The sequence below is a fragment of the Choloepus didactylus genome, chromosome 3 (assembly GCF_015220235.1).
Source record: "Choloepus didactylus isolate mChoDid1 chromosome 3, mChoDid1.pri, whole genome shotgun sequence".
Lineage (NCBI taxonomy): Eukaryota > Metazoa > Chordata > Mammalia > Pilosa > Megalonychidae > Choloepus > Choloepus didactylus.
Window position 1 is genome coordinate 125,578,714 of NC_051309.1, and position 20,769 is coordinate 125,599,482.

General features: G+C 32.8%; 1 protein-coding gene across 7 annotated transcripts in view; it reads right to left on the reverse strand.

Annotated features, from left to right (window-relative positions):
* Positions 1-20,769, reverse strand: part of NDST4 (N-deacetylase and N-sulfotransferase 4) — a 499,153-nt gene that overhangs the window by 328,592 nt on the left and 149,792 nt on the right. For 6 of the 7 annotated variants that reach the window (XM_037830542.1, XM_037830540.1, XM_037830541.1 and 3 more), the window contains one exon: positions 3,313-4,081. The gene's annotated coding sequence lies outside the window, so the exon portion shown is untranslated. Of the gene's footprint in view, positions 1-3,312; positions 5,051-20,769 lie in introns of those variants that run through there. The other variant, XM_037830544.1, reaches the window with a different exon arrangement.

Below are 20,769 nucleotides of genomic sequence, written 5' to 3' on the forward strand. Positions count from 1 at the left end.
TTTGTCAACTCTTGAATGTGATAGCATTCCTTAGAAAACTGAGATAAAGAAAGCTTGGAACTAGGACTGTGAGTAAAAGTTCTGCATTGCAATTGACACCTTCAACTTCTGTAGCTTGCTAAACAGAACTAAAAAAAGAGTGCATTTAACACGCTGTCTAACAGCATTGCTGAAAGTTTCCTGAAGTGTTAAAGAAAAGGAAGGCTAAGTTGTTCCATGATGGCTGAAGGCAGTGTCACTGTGTCTGACACCTGAACAATTTCTCTCACTCCATAAACTTAAAATAAATCAACAAACAACATTGTTTTCCCCCTCCCCCAGTTCTTTGAAGTACATAATGGATGAGCATTTACCTTCCCTTTTGTTGTCTAGCTTCACAAAATATATACTACAATAGCATTTAGTATGTCTTCTTCTACTGTGAAATTTACTAGGCCAGTTACTTTAATAAAACCTCCACTTTTCTTACTTTTGGCCTGTATCCATATGTGGCTTTCTGATCTTTCTGCCGTCTCCAAGAGGAGTTAAACAATGCATCTCTCCTTTATCTTTTTCTGCTCCTCACTATATACTGACTTTTACAGGTGCTTCTCTCTTTACATTTTTTTCATTAGAGTGATATTTAATAAAGAAGAAAACTTGGTTACTTAAAATTTTACTCTATACAGAATATAACATTGTTCTTAAATGTTCCACAGTTTGTGCTGGAGAAAAAAGTAACACTTCAGGTTAGACTTTAAACATAATGCATTATCAATGAATTTCAGTCCAGATGAATTAGCCTTCTGGGTGCACAGCTTCTCAGTCTTGGCTTCCAGCCAAAGCTGATATTCTAGCTTTATTTTGTAAGTTTCCCCAGCTGCTTTCCAAATCTGGGGAGGCAGCACCAGCCAGAATCTTCCAGTTTGAGCACAGTATACTGAAAGCTTCTCTGTTCTCCCTGAGTAGCTGCTATTAAATGAAGCACCGAAAATCTGATCTTTGGATTTTATTCTCAATGGCACCTTTCCCACTCAAACATAATGTGCAAAGAGAGCATATAAACATTAGACCTATTGGGGACAAATATTTTACTGGGTAGAAGCATTTACTTAGCATCTTTTAGATGCAATGTTAGTATTGAGATTGATTTTAGAAATTAAAAAAAACTAAAGTTATTTTAAATCCAATTACAGAATGCCTTTTTGGAAGGAAAGCAACAATAGGCCTAAGAGTTTTAATACTCAGATAAAAATTAAAAGATATTCCTTTTACAGAGGTGACTATATATGTATGTATGCATATTTATCCTTTAGTATCAGATACATAAATTTCAAATTATGATTTTATATACTTGTTAGGTATATATAAAATCCTCTATTTACTTCCTCTTGGTATTTAGGGAAAAGCTTTTAAAGGGCACATTTCTTAGATAATAACTTTAGCTGGCAGAAACAAATTAATTTATATACCTTTGTAATTTTATTAAAAGGAAAATAGATGTTAACATTCTCATGTTAAATGCTAACATTTTCACTTTTCTTTTATTTTGAATGATACCTCAGTTTCTAAATTACATCTATATTTTCCTGTTATGGTCGATTCTCATGTTATAGCTAAAAAAGTAGCACATATTGCAATTTTTTTCAGAAGGTTTTTTAAGCATCAAATTAGTGGGGATAAATTTCCATTAAGAAGGAATAGAAAAAGACTATTCTGTTTAGTATTCAACTGCAAAAATCTTCCCCATTACCTTATTATCAGACTCCTATCAATGTAAGGGCTTGCTAGTAATGATCATTGTAAATATTCATAGGATTCATTATTTAAAAATGTCAGAAATTATAGCAGGTGTTAAATTCCCATTATATATTGAGAAAAATTTAAGTGGCAAGTATAATTTGCTTATCAATCACTTCTTGTTTTATCATTTCCAGTTGTAGACTTAGGTGCTCTAGTTAGACAACTCCATTCTCTATATTCCCTTGCCTCATGACATAATGACCAATGTGGCACCTACCTGACATCTGGAAATAGCCAATTTGGGATAATCCTAATAGAAGAAATTAAAAGTATTCTTTTTATAATTATAAATAACTGTCAAATTTCTGTAGAAAAAATAATCTAGTTTTTAGAAACTTTAACCAATTACAGTAACTTTTGTCTTCACTGATGTCCTTTTGTGGTAAGAAACTCACAGGGTTTTAACCATGAAATTGGTAAAAATGGGGGGAACTAAACATTCTAAGAGTTAATGAAACACATCAATATATTTGGATGCAATTTACTTTAAAATCTTTATGATCTTTGGGTTGGTGAAAAAAATTCTGGTAAAAAGTACTGTGAATGCAAGCAAAAGTGGATTTGAAAATGACATGATAATATACAAGCCATTAAACTTTTTGAGTTATAGTAGAACTCACAGTTTAACAAATACAATGAACAAAATACATCATCACTTGAAAATACTTTGATACCAACTCTGAAACATGTACTGTTTTGTTAATCACAAAAATTACAAGGAAAACACAAGTTTAAAAGTCTTTTATATTCAGTTTTCTCTAACAGAGATATTGGAAATGATCATTAAAAACATATTTAAATAATATCTCTAGTTTGCTAACTTATTCTATGCAAGAGGAATCTGGAGCCTTCCTTTACAGGTAAACCATAAAGCTGCTTTTGCTCACCTGGGATTTCTTTACCTACGGCTTTGGACGTATATTAGTCTAACAATTTATTTTTTTTTCTTACTAGGAGCTAGGAAGAAAGCATCTATATCTTTATAGGCAATTTATGGACTGTATCACACAATTTCTAATGCTGTGACAGCTGTTTCTCTAAAGCAAACCATTAGAACAGAGCATGCCTAATAAATCTCAGGTCCCAAAGAGAGGAGTTCCCATCTTGGGTAATTTGAGTGTCAGGATATCAGTAATATTTCTCTGGGAAATATTTACAATGCCAATAGCTTTTTGGATATTGAGATTGTAGAACTAGAGATTTCAATATAAAAGCTAAAATTGTTATCAAATGAGGTGTTTTCTTATAAAAACATTCCAGCAACTGTTTGAATTATCTCAAATTCTATCTCTTTTTTAGGCTAACTGTATTTTCCATTTATAGTGCAAATACAACTTCTGCAAAGCCTAATGACAGGTGAGCATACACATGCTGAAAAGGGAGACTGAATTTAGTTTAAATATACAACCTGCTTCTATGTAAATCTTCCACAAATAAAACTTTATTGTGTTCAACTTGTTTACATAGCTAAGCAACATATATCCATTTACTGTACACACCTTGTTTTCAGCAAATTAAACAGTAACTTACCTAGAGAAGCATTTCAATTTTTTTTTCCTTTTCCTAACTTGAATTTATCCCGAGTTAGAAAACGAGATATCCAGTATTCAGATTCACTTGGCTCCAGGTTAATTAGAAGGAGCTTTCAGTTCATACAATCTGTCTCAACAATATTCCGAGAGCACTCTTCAGCTCCAGTCCTAGTATCTGAACTCTTCCAGCAGAGTCTCTTTTATTTATATACACACTGTCCTTTTCAAAACAAGCAGCCAGCTGGAATGATTCAAACCTCTGTTCAGCACACCGTTAAAATGCAGCTTCCTTCTTGGACACGAGAATTACACCAGGGAGCAGACCCAGTACAGCAAAAAGGCTATGAGAACTATTTAATCACCGGAATACCAGCTGCTCCTGCTCTGCTGTTGCTACTGCTGCTGTGCCGCTTGTTTAGCTGTAGTCAGTTTTTCCCTCCCTCTCTCTTTCTCTCATATCTCCAGAACTCTAAAGGCAGCTTTGCAGGATTATGATTGGCAGAAACAGCCAATTCCTTCAGCTAATCATCCTCAACACTTTCAAGGACCAGGAGCCGTTGTGATGTCATCCAGACTCTGGGATGTTACACATGAATACATTTCAATAGAAGCTAATTCAGCGATCAGCTGCATTCCTCTCACACCAGGGTGATTGATTAGATGTTCCTTGAGGATTTGCATAATCTTTCATTGTACAGTTGGGCTATTTCTTGCGAAATTCTAGAGTAAAATTCCACTTTGATGCTATGACATTATATCAAAAGATTCTATTGGATAAACAAAGAAAAGTTAAAAACAGGTTTTTCGGCTGAGAACGCGTGCTAGTCAAACACATGAATTAAGAACTCAACAAAAGCCAACAATCAGCAATAAGAAACTTGGAGCAATATTAGTGAGCTATATACTCCTGAAATTAAATATAGTATTTCAGACCATAATGAAGTTTAGGAAACAATGATAGAGTAGTTATTTGGAAGGGGATTATGTGTATATAGTTATACATTTGCATAGAGTATTTCATTAATTGAAATAAATTTCTGGATTATTATGGAAAAGTTCTGTTCTCACCACAAACAACAATTAGTTGTCTCCACTCCATATCTCATTTTTCTACTAGAAATGTAAATGGAGGATTGCTTGCTCTTTACCTCTGCTAATTCATGTCAACTCGTAGAGATACAATAAGGTGTTTTAAGTATTTTTTCATAAAGTTCTTTGAACTTCTTCATTAATAGACATACGAGATAAAATTAAAGTGTTTTCAGGTTTATTACTTCATTACATGGTATGGATTCCCCGAGCTTTCTTGCTTCACTACCTTCTTTAGTCTCTACCACTTAATTCAGTGGAACAAGACACACTAATGAGCATTCCATCCAAGACTTCTCACAGGCTAGAGAACAGAGCTGCAAACTTTTCTCAATCCCAAGTACTCTTCTGATTTGCATGTGTTTTTGGTTATAAAGCGTTCTGCTTGAAATACTGGGGAAGTTTCCTTTGAGAACTAGTATGACTGGGGAAGAAAAATCCTCAAACTTCAGGATTCATTAATGATAGGCAGATGATGTTGTCTCTTAGATGTAAAATCTTAATAAACTCAGTGTTCCTAGGGTTACTGTACTGAACAAGATGCAAAGTGTCACCAAACTAAACATCCTAGAGAGCAGATAGTGTAAAAAATTAATCTAGCAAATTAAAAGAATGACTCTGTTATTTCTTAACTAACAAATATGATCTCTAATAGATCATGTGTCAATCAATTGCTTTCACAGACTGAAAAAAATTAAGGGGAAAAAATCCTCAAAGATGAGTCCAGGAACTACTTACTACTTGTTAAAAATCTTTTGTCATACAAACATGCATTTGAAGATCAAGTCATTTGACGATCCATAGTGATACATATAAAAATTTTAGATGGATAAATAAAAGGCAGTTAAATATCTCAACAACATCTTAATAAAAGATTTATCATTAAAACAAAATCATGCCAAGCACTAACTGCTGATAAAAGAAAAAAAAAAAAAAAAGCTGATTGAAGAGTTTCCATTTTTTGTAGGTTCTTTATTCAAGTTTAGTCATCATTAAGTCTTACCTTTGAAACATGACATTATTCTCTGGAGGGAAATGAATAATATGCGTGGAAGTACTTTGATAATGTAAAAGTTATGTGTGATATGGATGGAAGATGTTCTTAATATTAAACATACATCACTTTAAGCTATGTGTTTTACATTAACATAAGAAACAGAAAAGCACAGAGCTGCCGAATTCAAATTCATTGTAGCAAAGAAAAACAAAACAAAACAAAACACTTTATTGTGTTTTCTCATTGTTCATCAGAAATAAATTAAATCTTAGTGATAGAGGCTCCCACTAGATGTGCACATTAATTGGAAACTAACCCCAAAGTGTTTTCTTTCCCCATCCTAGGGAAAGTTAGAGAAAGTAACAGCATCCATACTAAACAATAACAACAAAATAATCCCCAAATTATTATGATTAATTGTCTTAAAATTTTTGTATAAGTTATATTTCAATTATTAAAAAGCTTATTTCTGAAATTATCTTTTATCATTACCTAATCTGTTAGGTTGGGAAAATGAAGTAAATGTCCTTGGACACTGAATGGAGAGAGTGTGACTTCCAAGAGACAAGAAGATAGGGAAAATTCTAAAAATCATGTAATCTTTGTACTACAATTTATAGGCAGCTATAGCATCTTTCAGTTAGTTTGTAATAATATGCATTAAGTAAAGCATTTGCCCAACCCCCTCCTAGTTGAATTCTACAGAGAAGAAAGCAGATATTCTATTTTTCTTTTGACAACTCATGAACTGCAAAATCATATTTCCCTTTTCTATTAAGATACAGGTCCAGACATACAGTAAGTCCTTAAAATTTTTTTAAAAATTTATTTGAATGTGTTGAACTTCTGGAGAACCATGTGTTTTTATTCCACTGTTATCACTGCTTCAGGGAAACTTAATAAAATCTGATCGCTACAACACCAGTATTTCAACTGAATTTAACTTGAAACTTATCTTTGAAACTTTTAGTGGAATTGCTTTCTTGAAAGTTCAAAATGTGTCATATGCATTTTTTTGAAATTGTATAGACACAAAACAAAAATATTCTATAATGCAAAATTATAATGTATATAATTTGTAAGTACTAATGGTTAGCACAGTGCTTAGTGCCTATTATTCAACAGAAGACACAGAAAACAAAACTACATGTTTACTGTAGAGAAATTCATTTTTTTGGTCTATATTCCAATTATTTCTTTACAGTGAAAGTCAGAGACCTGATCAGAAAATTTAACAATTTCAACAATTTCTAGGCATTATTCTCTTTCTCATTCACTTTTTTTATTTGCTGATTGTTACTAAAGGAAACTTCTAAATGCATGCATCTAAAATAAACAGTAAATTGCATCGAAAATACCAAAAAATAATCCCAAGTACCTTGCGATTTCCATTTTTAAAATAATTTCTTCACATACGTGTACACATGATAAATTGAAGATATTTACATTTTTAAAGTTACATTTTTATTCTTTCCAAGATTTTTTCTTCCTTAATTCTCCTGTAAAAATGATAATTTTAAATGAATACAACTAATGTAATTCATAGTTTAAACTACTAAGTCTTATATATGCAGGATTCTTTTGGCATGGTATCACATTGTGACCCATTTTCTTGCAATGCGTTTTTTTTTTTCCTCATGAGCAACTGTTCGGTTGTCCCAACTAACACAAAAGACTTACTAACCCTTTTTAAAAGGAAAAAGCATGAGTAAAAGGAACTGTTATGTTGAAAGTTTTATGCCTTCAGGGGGGAAGGCGTCTACTGACTAATACAAAAACGTTTTTTTCAAAAGTTCTGCTGGAAATTCTCATGTGAGAAAGAGCATAAAGTCAGTTTTGCTCTATTGGTATCATAAAGTATGGTGAGAAAAATTAGTGCCATATAGCATTACTTATATTAAAAACACCCCAATCACAGACAAATGTTTTCTAACTTCACATCTGGATCTCTTGTTAGTAAAGTACTGAGCAAAGAAGAAATAAGAACCACAGGTTGGAAAAAAGAATCTTCTTGCCAGTATCACTATAGTGCATTGTTTTAGCAAGAGAAAAATCAGCATGTCAATGCTTCAAATAAATCCTTTGAAGATGCAAAGCTTGAAAGGGCAAGTGAGAGAACAAACAGACTAAACAGTCCAATTCTAGTTTGGCTGACAACTGCCTAAAGGAACATGATTTTTAATAAATAACAGCTGTTGACCAACTCATCCTTGTATCACAAAAATCTTTGTTTTGTAGTGAAAGGGTAGCACACAAGCTAGCCCCGGGTGAGGTGGGGGATGGGAGTAGAAATTAAATTTATGATTATTCCATGGTCTGCATTGCTGGCATGAGGATTTTCAGTGGCTTTCTATTTTCGAAGCCCTACAAAAGTGGCGAGGGCCCACAAAGTACATTAAATTAGGCCACACCTCCAGTGAGTCTGTCATCAGAGAGGGATCTTAAATACTGCAGAGTGCTTCAATGAATTTTGTATCTCAAAAGGCAGGCCCACTTTGTTTCTTTTTTCTTTTCACTTTCTTTTCTTTGATAATGCTTTTGCCAGAATTTCATTATGATTTAATGACCATTTCCTTTTGAGTTAGGCCTTACAAACCAAGACATTTTATATTCTCTAATTTAAAGCCCCAAATATTCAGACTGAGAGATCTACTTGCAGACCAGAATCCTAGCACCACAGTGATAAATTTGTAAAAACGCTTTCTGTTGTATAGGGTATTTTGTTTCATCTGTTAGCAAATTCCTTTTATCTTAGGTATCCCGATATCATTTGTTTTCTGTCTGCTCTAGTCCTTCGGGGAAAGGCATCTCATTTATGAGCTACTCCTGCTAATGCTCTGATCAGCATGGGAAATCTTAATGTTTCACAAAGCCTTCGTAAATCAGTTTCTGTCCGTTAGCTCTAATGCCTCACTCTAAATTACCATCATTCTGGAGTAATTCACTGGATGCTCCCACTCCATCTCATATCTGGTTTCAGCATAGTGTTGTGTTTATCTGCGGGAGGAGGGGGCGGGGTGAGTGAGCAGTGAGGTAGAAATATGGGGTGCTTTACTGCTAGCCAACTAAAAGTTATACTTGAGAGGCTATGAGTAGATGAATGAGTTTTAATGACCAGGGTCAGGCTGTACTCCATGTCCTGTATACCCAGTGGCATCTTCTGTAACCACCTAGCAGTTAGGTATACAACATACAAAACACATATGACTATACCACTACCATTGCCTGTCTTCAAGACATACTAATCTCGAATCCCCATCATAATCCAGACAATCCCTTTCAGCACAGGGATTGTCATAACTGCCTTTTTCTGAGAGTTGTATCATCAAAACTTGAAACAGTGCTAAGTATAGGGTAGATACTCACAGGTGTGTTTGTTTTGTTTTTAATGAACTTATGCATGCATGAATGAATGAATGAATGGTGGCAACTCAGAGCTAGGACATGGGGAGGAGGTGTAGCACTAATATTTCCCATTCAAATATATGTTCAGTGTAACCATTAAACCAGTTGCATACTCCACAAATAGAAGCAACAACTCATTTCAAAAGAAAGATGCAAAAATGCACTTTAAAGCAATTTTCCCCATGGATAAGAATCTGATCAGTTTTTCCTTTTAGTACACATATCATATAAATCTCCCTAATGTCATTAATGTATAAAAAAATTTTAGTAAGAATAGTCTTTTCTTCTTCAAAAACCTCAAATGTTATTTATATATATAACTTCAAAATGATTTATATTTACACATCCAAAGAATGATGGGATTTCTAAATGTTCCTTGATATAAAAGGAATTGTCTTTTTTTCTATATTATTATAAATCTTTTTTAGAACTTTAATTAAAGTTTCCCCATTTTGAATATGAATTCTCATATATGAAATGATTATAAAGTAACTGAAAACAAATGTACTATCCTGAGGCCAGAGATACTTTACCCAAAAAAGACAAAACAAATAATTGAATGTAATATAGTACAAATAAATAAAATGAAGTAAAAATAAGCAAAATAAATTCTGGTACTGTTAACATAACAAATAATAAAGAAATAATAAATTCATTTGCCAGCTTAGCTGCTGATATTTGTTAGGGAGTAGCAAAGAGGGCAGAAATTAAATTAAGAATGTAAAGAAGCATGTGATGACCACAGAAATGTGTCAAAAATATACTTTACCACCTAGTGAAAAATCTTCAACACTTTATGTTCCCATAGAGGGCAATATTGTATAAAAGATGATGAACCAAGAATCTGCCAATTCATCTCTGTTGATATGCTTTAAAGAAAACTGCTGTTACCATAAATTTGATGCTGCACTTCTCCTCAAACTCTGACTAATATATAAGATGCTGAACACAAAATACAGTTTCATCAAAGGTGAAGAAAATTAATTTGGTAACCTACTTACTGGTAGATGACTTGAGTGAATAGCCTCAACTGTTGCCTATAATTGGACTCAATAACTGAATCTCAGATAGTAGATTGAACTCCATCATGTAACCACTGTATACACATATACATACATAGAAATAGATAATCAGTTATATGCATAGTACTTATATCTACTATGCGTGTTTGTGTGTGTATGTATAATCATTTGATGAAGACTGTCTTCATCAATGCCTGGAAAAGACAGGTAAACTATAAACAAAAAAAAGGACTTGTGTGTTTTTCAAATCAGATTGCAGGGATATAATCAGGGTTCAGGAAGATAGGGAATGCAAAGTTATTATTAGCTATGGATCTCAAAGTTATTTCTATCACTAAGATTTCATGGACTCATTAAATTACTATTATATAAATATATATTATTATATAAATGGCAAAATAATTGCTTCACCATAAGCTCCATCCTCTCGTTGATACTAAATATAACTACAACTAGAAGTATCTACTTTCAAATGACCTTTTGTAGAAATTGCTCATTTGTATTGAGTTTATACTGAGATTAAAGGTAGGAGAATATGCACCCTACATAATCTCATTAAATCATGAGATTATTTTAAGTGTTCTCCAGTTATCTATATGCTTCAAGACCTGTGGTAATACGTGGAGTTATGGGGAGTGCTATACTTACCTGCTATGCATCAGATGCAATTCTACCTTCAGAGAGATACTTTTCTTAAATTTCCTTTGTTATGGGATATCCAGTCAGAGGTTATAATGATTATATCATTTAGGAAGTACTTAAGGCTAACATAAATGACCTAAAATGAATACAGCTAGAAGTCATAAGAATTAGAATTCTAGGCCTTTAATTTAGGACATTGCTTTGTACATAAATGTTAAATCTATTCAAATTATAATAAATTGGTTGGTTAAAATTAAATCACGCTAATATTTGAAATAAAGTTCATTACTTATCAATGACAACTTCTCAAGTCTAAATATTTAATATTCTCCAATCTACAAGGACTCTAAGGTAATCAAACAATAATTGTTTGCGTGTGTGTTGTTTTTGCAATTAAGCAGGAGCTAAATTTGGAATAACCTGGATTATACCCATATGTCAGGTTTTCAGATAATCTAGGAAGCTGTTATTCCAATGGCGTGAACCATTATTTGGCCTGGCACTTACATGTCCATTGTTAGGATGATACAGGGAGAAAGGGTGTTTGTTTAACTCCATATTCTCAGCCACTGCTCCCAGCAGAGGACTTTTATCAATATGCCTATTTTCATAACACATTCATTACCAGAATTATTTTATTTTCAAATCATTTAAAAAGTACATAGCATTTACAAAAGACGTTCTCATGCATTGCTCATTTGAGACTCACCTTGATCTTACGATGTGTTAGTGCTATATTATCCACATTGGAAAGTACAGGACATTGAGACCCAAGTAGCACAGCTGGAATGAGCAGCAGGACTCAGTGACACCTAGTCCTGTGGTCTTTCTACCATACCAAAGAGTTTCTCTGAATGAATCTGCCCAGAGAATTCTCTTTTACATCACACTGTGACATCTAAAGTCTTATGCTCTACAGTGCATTTGGTAAAATATAAAAGGGTTAGGAGTCATGCTTTCAGCTTATCTATATGGCAAGTTATCAATAATTTGGCAGCATTCAAATTACTATATATGCTCTATTGATATGTTGTGCAAAAAACTTACCTGTCCTAAGAGCTAAGCTAAAGGACAGAATAGCAGGAAGGATATAACTTAGACTTTAGAAATAATTAGCAGCATCGGGAATCATGGTCGTTGAAATAAGCTAATGGGGAAAATAAATGGAGGGAAATTTGTGAGGTTTTAGTCTCTATATATTTTTATTTAAATTATACAATTTCTTTTCCCAGTTTAAGAAAGAGGGATGGGCCAGAATTTCTCAAGTCTGTGTAATGATATCACAATCTAGATCACTTGTCACATTTTTTGGGACCCATAGGCGCACACAAATACACATGAGCACACATACAGACATCAGATATACAAAATCTCACTGTAACTATGTGCAATGCATTTGATATTTTCTTTTCTGTTTCATTCCATTCTATTCCATTCCATCCCATGCCATCCCATCCCGTTCATTCCATTCCATTCCATTATTTCATAAACATTTTGAAAATGCTGAATTTAATCTATTAATGTAGATGCATATTATGTGCGTGACCTGTATTTTGAACAACAAATCTAGATTCATTATATATGTATAAAATACTGAACAGAGAAATATTATTATATCAATTTCATGGTATTACAATTGGACATTTTCCCTAATTTTTCCTTCTAGTTGACAATTTTCATAATCTGAGCAGAGCATAATTATCATTTCAAAAAGTGACTGTCAACAGATGATGCTATTCTTTGGAATATAGAGCCAAAGAGACAAACCATATTAACATAATGAACATAGAAATAAATGAAGCTTTGAGTTATACAATAATAATACTGGCCTGTTCAAGTAGACAGCACCATAATAGCTAATGCATCAACTCCCTTTAGCACTTTAATTGTTTGCAATTATAAATTTATAGACAAACACTAAGAAATCCCAATCTTCCAATTAGAGGGGGAAAATGAGTTGTCATAAAGCCATGGAGGGAAGCATTCGGCATTTTTTTTCATGATTGTTGGAAAACAGGAAGATTATACCTCACTGTATCACAGAAACCTTACTGCTACTTTATAGGGTTGAATGAATTTAGTTGCCACTAGTAAACTCATTTTTTGTTGTACATTGTCTTTTGTGAAGACAATTCTAAACTACCTCTAATAATAAATTAATGCTTTCTTTTGATGTGAAATATGCAGATACAAATTGAGGAAAGAATCACTGATTCAAAATATAAAAGGAAGAGGGAAAATTCAGTAAGAATATGTTATAGTTCCTAATTCTTCACCCCTACCTGTATTAAAGTTTGTCATGAGACTTTGCATTTCCTTACAGTAAGAGGATTACTTTATTTCTCCACCTCATCACCTTTACTTCTGCCACGACTTTGCTTGGCTATAGAATGAGGAGAAAGTGACTCTGCTGATTTGAAGTCCAGGCCAAAGAGGGTTCACGTGTTTCCACTTGCTCTCTTGTTAATTCAGCCATTACTCTGAGAAGGGCATGCCTGGGTATGTGGCTCAGAGTTGCCCCAACTGAGATGTCCTGCCCATGCCCAGCTTAGAACAGAGACCACAACAGATCTGCGGATAAATGTGCAAGCCTAAAAGAAATAGCAGAACCCAATCAGATCAGCTGACCCGCTGATGCATGCGCTCTACAGGAGAATAGAGACAGCAGAGTAAGTTAATGCAATGAACATGGAAATAAATGGAGCTTTGAGTTATATGTTTATACTGGCTTCCTTATATGAATAACAGCAGAATACTTAATACAAGGATTTATTACTTCACTTGTTTGCAATTATGAAATTTCAGACAAGCACTTACATTTTCAGATCTTAGTTTTAAGGGATGAAATAAATATTTATTCAAGCCATTGAATTTTGAGGTAGTGTTTTATACAGTATCATTTAACTGATACAGAAAGATGCGTTCGTCTGTGTCTAAAACCATTCGGAAAAGACTTCATCCTAATTAATATAAGGAGATTGAATTGAAGCAAAAAAAAAAAGAGAATGATCATATGTTTCCTCATCACTAGAATCTATCATATGCCTTTGAAAATAATTTTCATAGGTATTGTAAGATTTTTTAAAAACACTTTTTAAAATTGTAAGTAAATTTCAAGATTTTTCTTCATTGTGTTTAGTTCTGCCAATTTCCTTGGGGCAAGCATGTACTGTAGTTCTTAAAATACATTTACTATTGTATTGCAAAGGAAAAGATGGTGTTCAAAGCAGAAATGCCATTCATGTACTCAATAGGAAACCTTTTCTCAGTAAAGATATGGAGAAAAATCCACATTAAAAAATTAAAACAAAACTAACTTTTTGGTACTAAAATGATACTAAATTTATGAAGAAAGGCATTTTTTTTTGGGGGGGTGACCCATTTATGAAAGGATTAGAATACTATCATTTTTACCCTAAAGTAGCAATTGTGAAGAAAGTAGACTTTGCTATAAAAAACACATTCTTTACTAAAGATAGTAAACATAAGTTTTAACATCAGAGTGATTTAGTCTTCTTGAAATAAGGTCAAACTAATATTTCACTGATTCATACTTACAGTATCATTTCACTATGCCTACTCAAAAACTGAAACAAACAAACTCTCCCGGTTTGATTCCAGAGCATCAGTAAAGTAGCCACTAAGTAGGCTGATATTTTCCTCTTTGTGTTAGAGCTAACTGAAGGCATATTAATACTTTTACATAGGAAATAAATTGACAAATGGTTAGTACACATCCAATCACTCATCTTTTTATTACTCACTAAGAAATGTGATTAATAGTAACCTCCAAATAATAATATCAGATAGTAATAACCACAATAATGATACTGCAACTAATGCCACCAAGCATCAGCAATGATAATAGTAACAGCTAATATTTACTGAAACTTAGTAGGGGTCAATGTGCGGAATGGTTTAAGCTTTCTTCATAAGAACAAACTCAAGGTTTTACACACAAGCTATGATAGGACCCAAGTGAACTCTATCAGACTGCATGGATTATATAAATGTAGGTGTTTATCTACAAGTTGAGAGAGAAGGATAATAAATGAAAAGGAAGAGGAGAAGTAAAATAAGAACAGAATAGAAATAAAACAATCTCATGATAACAATGATTATAGCAGACATTGATTGCACCTGGTGTCTTCTAGAAATTTATTTTTATTAACCTCCTTAATCAAAAAGAAAAACAAAATAAAAAAGAAAAGCCTATCTCATAAGAAACAAATGAAGATACAAAGAAGTTGAGTATCTAGATTGCCCAAAGTCGTAGGATTGGCATTTGAACTTGATTAAGTCGAGCTCCAGAGCTCCTGATGTTAACTTCATGCCACACAAATAGTAAAAAAAGACAAAGGCAGAGAAGAAAGAGATGTAGCCCCCAGTTTTAATAATGTGGCAAGACAGTCTGGCTCTTTCATATCATAATTTTCAAAGCACTATTAAATCATTCAATGATCAAAATACCTGAATTATCAAACATAATATCACACTAGAAGACAAAGTAAAGCATTAAAACATTACTAAGCTATCTTTAGAGACATTCTTTAGAAAAGGAGGAAAAACTCTACCAGTGAACAATAAATTGAAGAAATTAATAGTTAAGTAAAAGGAATGCTAGGATCAGACTTGAGAATTTACCTATTCATGTGAGAAGCCTATCAGTAAACCTGGTTTGACCTGGACAGTTCTGGTTTATTCCTGTTGTCCAGGCTTGCTGCCTGCTTCGTTTAGCCTTTTCCTAGAGTTTTAAATAAAATATAGTTATTAATAGTGCCTAATAGTTCCGCTTCTGCCGCTTCTTGTATTGCGTGAGACACAGAGCAAGCACAAAGTTCTTTAACGTGATTAAACATGAAAGATTACCAGCAAAAACACATCGCCTTTCCTTCTTTGCTTCACCTTTTCCATTCTCAACTTAATGAACACCTGTCTTTTGAACTCAGCATTCAGGATATTTACGTAGGTGCTTAACACTAGTGGTGAGAAACGGCACCGAGAGTGCTATGGTCTGCGCTAAAGCCTGCCAAGAGACATGAAACCGCCAGGCTGCCAGTCAGTGCGATCAGTGGGAAGTAGAAATTATATTTTTGTGAATGTGATATATGTATACTTTATAAAGAATTAGTAGTCCTACTATAGTGTTTAAAGAGAATGTATAGAGAGTAGCCCAAATATTCTTGCTGCAGTAGCTTGGCAATATATAGTATGATATAATTTGCAACTATTTATATCAACAGTTAAAAATGTTTTTTTTTTTTTGAAATTATACAGTAATACTTGTCTGCAGCAAAGAGATTAAAAAAACTCATGTTCAGTGAAACAATAAGTATTTCATTTCATTTTACAAAAGAAGTTGACAAACTTAACACATCATCTGCTAAGGGTATTGTGATACCACTTTGTATTAAGACAACCAATGACAAATCTGTTAAATATGTGCCAGGATCTATTTAAGTGTTATAATAAGTTTACTTAGAATGTGCCCACATGATAATTTATCATATAGAGCTCCAGAAGGGCACCTACATATCACACAGTGAAGTGTAAGTTTACATTTAGATTACGGCTTCTTCTAAAGTAATTTTTATCGCTTTCAATTTCAAGTTTTCTTCTGTATGTATGAAAACTTAAATAACACCTGTTCGTATTGGCCCTATTAGAAGAAAAATATTATCACAAAAAGTTAAATGATGGCATTTGAAGACAGCATCCTCAGAGATTTGAAATATAAATAAAAAAATTAAAACCAATATCTGTTTGAATTTTTTCCCTCCAACTCTTAGACTCAAAATAAAATTACTGGAAGTGGATTCTGATATTTGACACTGAGAATATTATTGTAAATTCCATTAAAACTCAATATTGAAAATAAAAGTAACTGCTTTTATAATAATAAAATAAATGAAAGTTTGGGTAGGGCAGAGTGTAATGGTAAAGGCTATGCAAACCCCAATAAGTTTTTAAAAATGAACTGAAATATACTTGTAATTACTTGTGGTCTATATATAATTTATGATTGATTCCAAATAACTTCTAATATTTTCTCAATTTAAAGAGAAGGCATACTTGTCACATTTTAAAATATTTGTATAAATACACAGCTAGAGTAAGTGAACTACAAAATTTTTGCAAGGAAGCTGGCATAATGTGTGTGGGTATGTCTGTGTGTGTATATGTATATCTATACCTATACATCTGCCTACACTTTTAGCATAACAGATGTGCTTTCTTTGTCTGTCATTAATCAGATTGTAGAGATGTTTGAGTCTTTGAAGAATTATTTTTTAAATCAACCTAAATGTACTTGGTAGTATTTAACATTTAAAGTAAATAAGTTTCCTATACTTTGTCTGAATCATTTTCTAGTGCCTTTAGAAAACTTGAATAAAGTATGGCAAGAATGGAGTATCCTAAATCCTCAATTTTAAAGTTTTTACAGAATTATAATAATTATCTCCCAAATTTGAAAATAGAAAGACATTGTAATTAAGTTATCTGAAGGCAAGGGTGATAATAAATCAAATGATGTGAACTCAAAGTTGCATAAAATTTAATTTTTAAATTATATAATTGCCCTGTGGGATACCTTCACTTGCAGGAAGAAGTTTATGACTTTTTATTTCATTGGATAAATTTATATTCTATATTAGGTTGGGATAAAATTATTAATATCATTTTAAATGGGGATTTTTCTTTATTATTTAAAAAAATTAATTAGAAAAGTTGTAGATTTACAGAAAAATCATGTAAAAAATAAAATGATAGTCAGAAATTCTGTCTTTGAAATTTTTTCCGCTTTTATTTTTCAAAATTTATTTTATAACATTTTTAAAAGACTATTATGAATATTCATTTTAAAGAAACCAAGGAAAGGTGTTTATGTCTACATTCAAATTTGATCTTTAGAGGCCAGAAGCACTCCTTTTGGGACTGGGTAAAGAAATATTCAAAGTGAATGAACCCCCAGAAGGAAAGCTGGCAGATCTGATGGATCACACCTTCCTGCAAAATCATCCTTGCTATAATCTTGATGCCTTTCTATTTTAATAAAGCAAAAGCAAATATAAATACATGAATAAATAAATAAATAAATGAATAAACAACTGAATAAATGATGAATTTCCCAGTTCTTACTCAATACTGAGGTGACATCTGCATTTAATCATATTATATAATAGTATATACATTTAAAAGACAATAATGAGAGCCAAAAACTCAATCCTCCTATTATTTTAAAAGAGATCTGTTAGACCTAAACTGTTTTCAACAAGGATTTTCCTAAATGTTACTGTCTGAGAGCACACAACTGACAGAACGATTTCTAGTAAACAATCTGAGTGCTCATAAATATTCAGAAAAATCAATGTTAGAATTCATATTCTGAAGAATAGAAGGTAATCAATCAGTGGAAACCTCATGGTAGAAATTTCCATAATAAAGTACAAATAATAAGGTTATGACAAAAATACTGTCTTGTATTAAATATGGCGACTCAAAGAAATAGTGATTATTAAAGATCAGACTACATAACTTATCTATTCAAAATGTGGTCTTATGTATTTTTGAATATGTGTTTGTTATAAGAAGCAGGTGGGTAATTTCTTGTGAAAGAGAAACAGAGATTATCAGAAAAATTCTGTTTGAAATTATAATCTACTTTTCTTAGCTTCCTAAGAGGTGGAATTTGATAGTAGATGGTTGTATTCAGCTAAGATAACAGAAAATAACATGAAATTAGCTTGATTGAGCATGACATTAGTACAATTATATATATTATATATATGTTACCTAGAATTACCTCGAATTTTAATATTTACAATGATACAGCTGAAATGTATAGCTGTCAGAAAACTTATATTCTTCTGGAACTTTAATAAAATCTCTTGAAATTGCTGACATGACATGTTTACTTAATTTTGATACTTCTTACCTACTTATATCTTTAGGACCAAAACTGATTCAACTCATTCCCTGTATCATGTAGTGTAGTTGGTACCCTATATATTTGCTGATTGACAAATATTTGTTGAATTGCATGGTTCATCTCTAGCACCTTCTAATTAATCTTTAGAAGCTCTAAGAAGAGAGAAATTAAACTTCATATTACCATTATGAGTTCCTGGAGTTCCATGGAGTTAGTGAGTTATTGGAAGCAATATACCAATATAATTTTTCTTGCTCTTTGAATTTAATAATAAAGATGTAGCATTTATATAATCAAAAGCATGAATATAGCTGTGAATTTGTTCTGTTTCCCCAGTCTTATGCAAATGGTTTGGACTTATTTTATATTTCCATTAAATTTTTACATTCATTTTTGTATTCTTTCATTTAACAAACAATTAAGCATACGCATATGGCAATGCAATAGTCATGGGGATACAAGATTAGTAAGATATGACAGCTTGCTCAAGAAATTTAGAATAATAAAATCTCCATATAATATATTAAGAATAATGGTAGAAGTTTTCTGGGTCACCCAGAATGGGCACTTAGAAATAAAAACTAACACCTATATAATATCCACTGTGTTCCATGCACTGTTCTAAATTTTTTACATTTATCCTCTCACTTACTGTGTACAAAAATCTTATGAAGTATTTACTGTCATTAGCCCTAATTTACAGATGAAGAAATGAAGACACAAAGAGGTTGAGTTGATTTATTCATGATCACACAGCTATTAGGTGACTTGTATCCACAGTAGGTGCTCTTAACTATGATATACCATCCAATTTAACTTAGGGGTTTACTTGTCTTGGCAGGGAATGGTAGAGGGATGGAGGTGGAGTATTTTGACACCAATGACAAAAGTATTGTTCTCTTTATGTTAAGAAATTTAAAGACCCTTTGAAATTCTAGAAGAAATATATATAAATATTTACACACACACACACACATATATATACTTATATCCTCTCTTTTTATCTCTCTCTATATACACATATATACGTATATATATGTATACACACATCTTAAATCTTGATAACAACAACTATTTAATGAATTCTTACATGTGCCAGACATTGTGCCTAGGTGCTTCGCACATATTATTTCATTTAAACTTTATAGCAGTACTATGCAGAAAAGGTTACAGTCTCCATTTTACACATCCGCAAATTGTATGTAATACAAGCTGTGAATGTTTTCTAAATTCATAATAAGGGGAAGGGGGTGGTTTCTTAGACCCATCTGACTCCATAGCGCTCAAAGAATATGCACCTTTCTTCAATTTGAGTAACTTCCAACTGTAAGGCCATGGTATTAATTTTTCAGCATGGTTTGAGACCTCTGAGACACAGACACCAAGATCCGATTCATTTTGCAAGAGATTATTGAAGGAGGCAAATGTCTGGAAGGAATAATGGGGAGGAAGCAGGCATAGACAAGGGGAGCTTTCAGACTGCAAAGCAAGTCTGACACCTGTTAAGAGTTAGAGGAAAGAAAAGAAGCTTGGCCTGAGCTAGTACCTTGTTGGCCTCAGACATTGGATAGGAGAAGCCAAGGGGAAGTGTGGTAGAGGTACAAATTTGGTACTTTGTACAGAGGGATAATTTGGGGTTCTCAGTCAACTGTATTTCTCAAATTAAGAGATCTGAGCAGTATATTTTCCTGGCTACCACACACTCACAGTGTTCAAAACCTTCCATGGACTTGGATAAATTTAAGCTCCTGATGCCCAATTCTATTTCCTTTTATATCTGTGGTGAGTGGACATCGTTTATTTTACAAGAAGATTCCATGCCTGTGATGGTTAGGTTCATGTGTCAACTTGGCCAGGTGATAGTACCCAGGTGTCTGGTCAAGCATGCACTGGCCTATTACTGTAAGGACATTGGTGGCTGATTAATAAACCAGAAGGCTGGTTTATTAAATTGTCAGTCAAATGGCTGCAGCCGTGACTGATCACATCAATGAAGGGCGTGTCTTTTGCTATTTTGCCACTGTAATATAATCAGACTGAAAACAAAGTCCTCAAAACACAGCTAAGGGAATTTCTAGTGAAATTCATAGATCTGAAATCACTGAATTAAGGTAACTATGAATCCAGCATTATTTCTTAGCTTCCAATTACATCTCCTTTTTGTTTTTGTACGATTGAGTGAGGTTTTCTGAGATTTGTTACTTGCAGCTGAAAGAGACAACTGGTTTTAGTACTGTGATTTTTCCATACTGTTTTGAAAGCCCTCCCAGCCTTCACACATTTCTCCTCTCCATAAAAGTTCCAACCCACCCACTGAGGTTAAACTCAACTGCAATAACCTATATTAAGTTTTCCCATTCTCAATCCAGT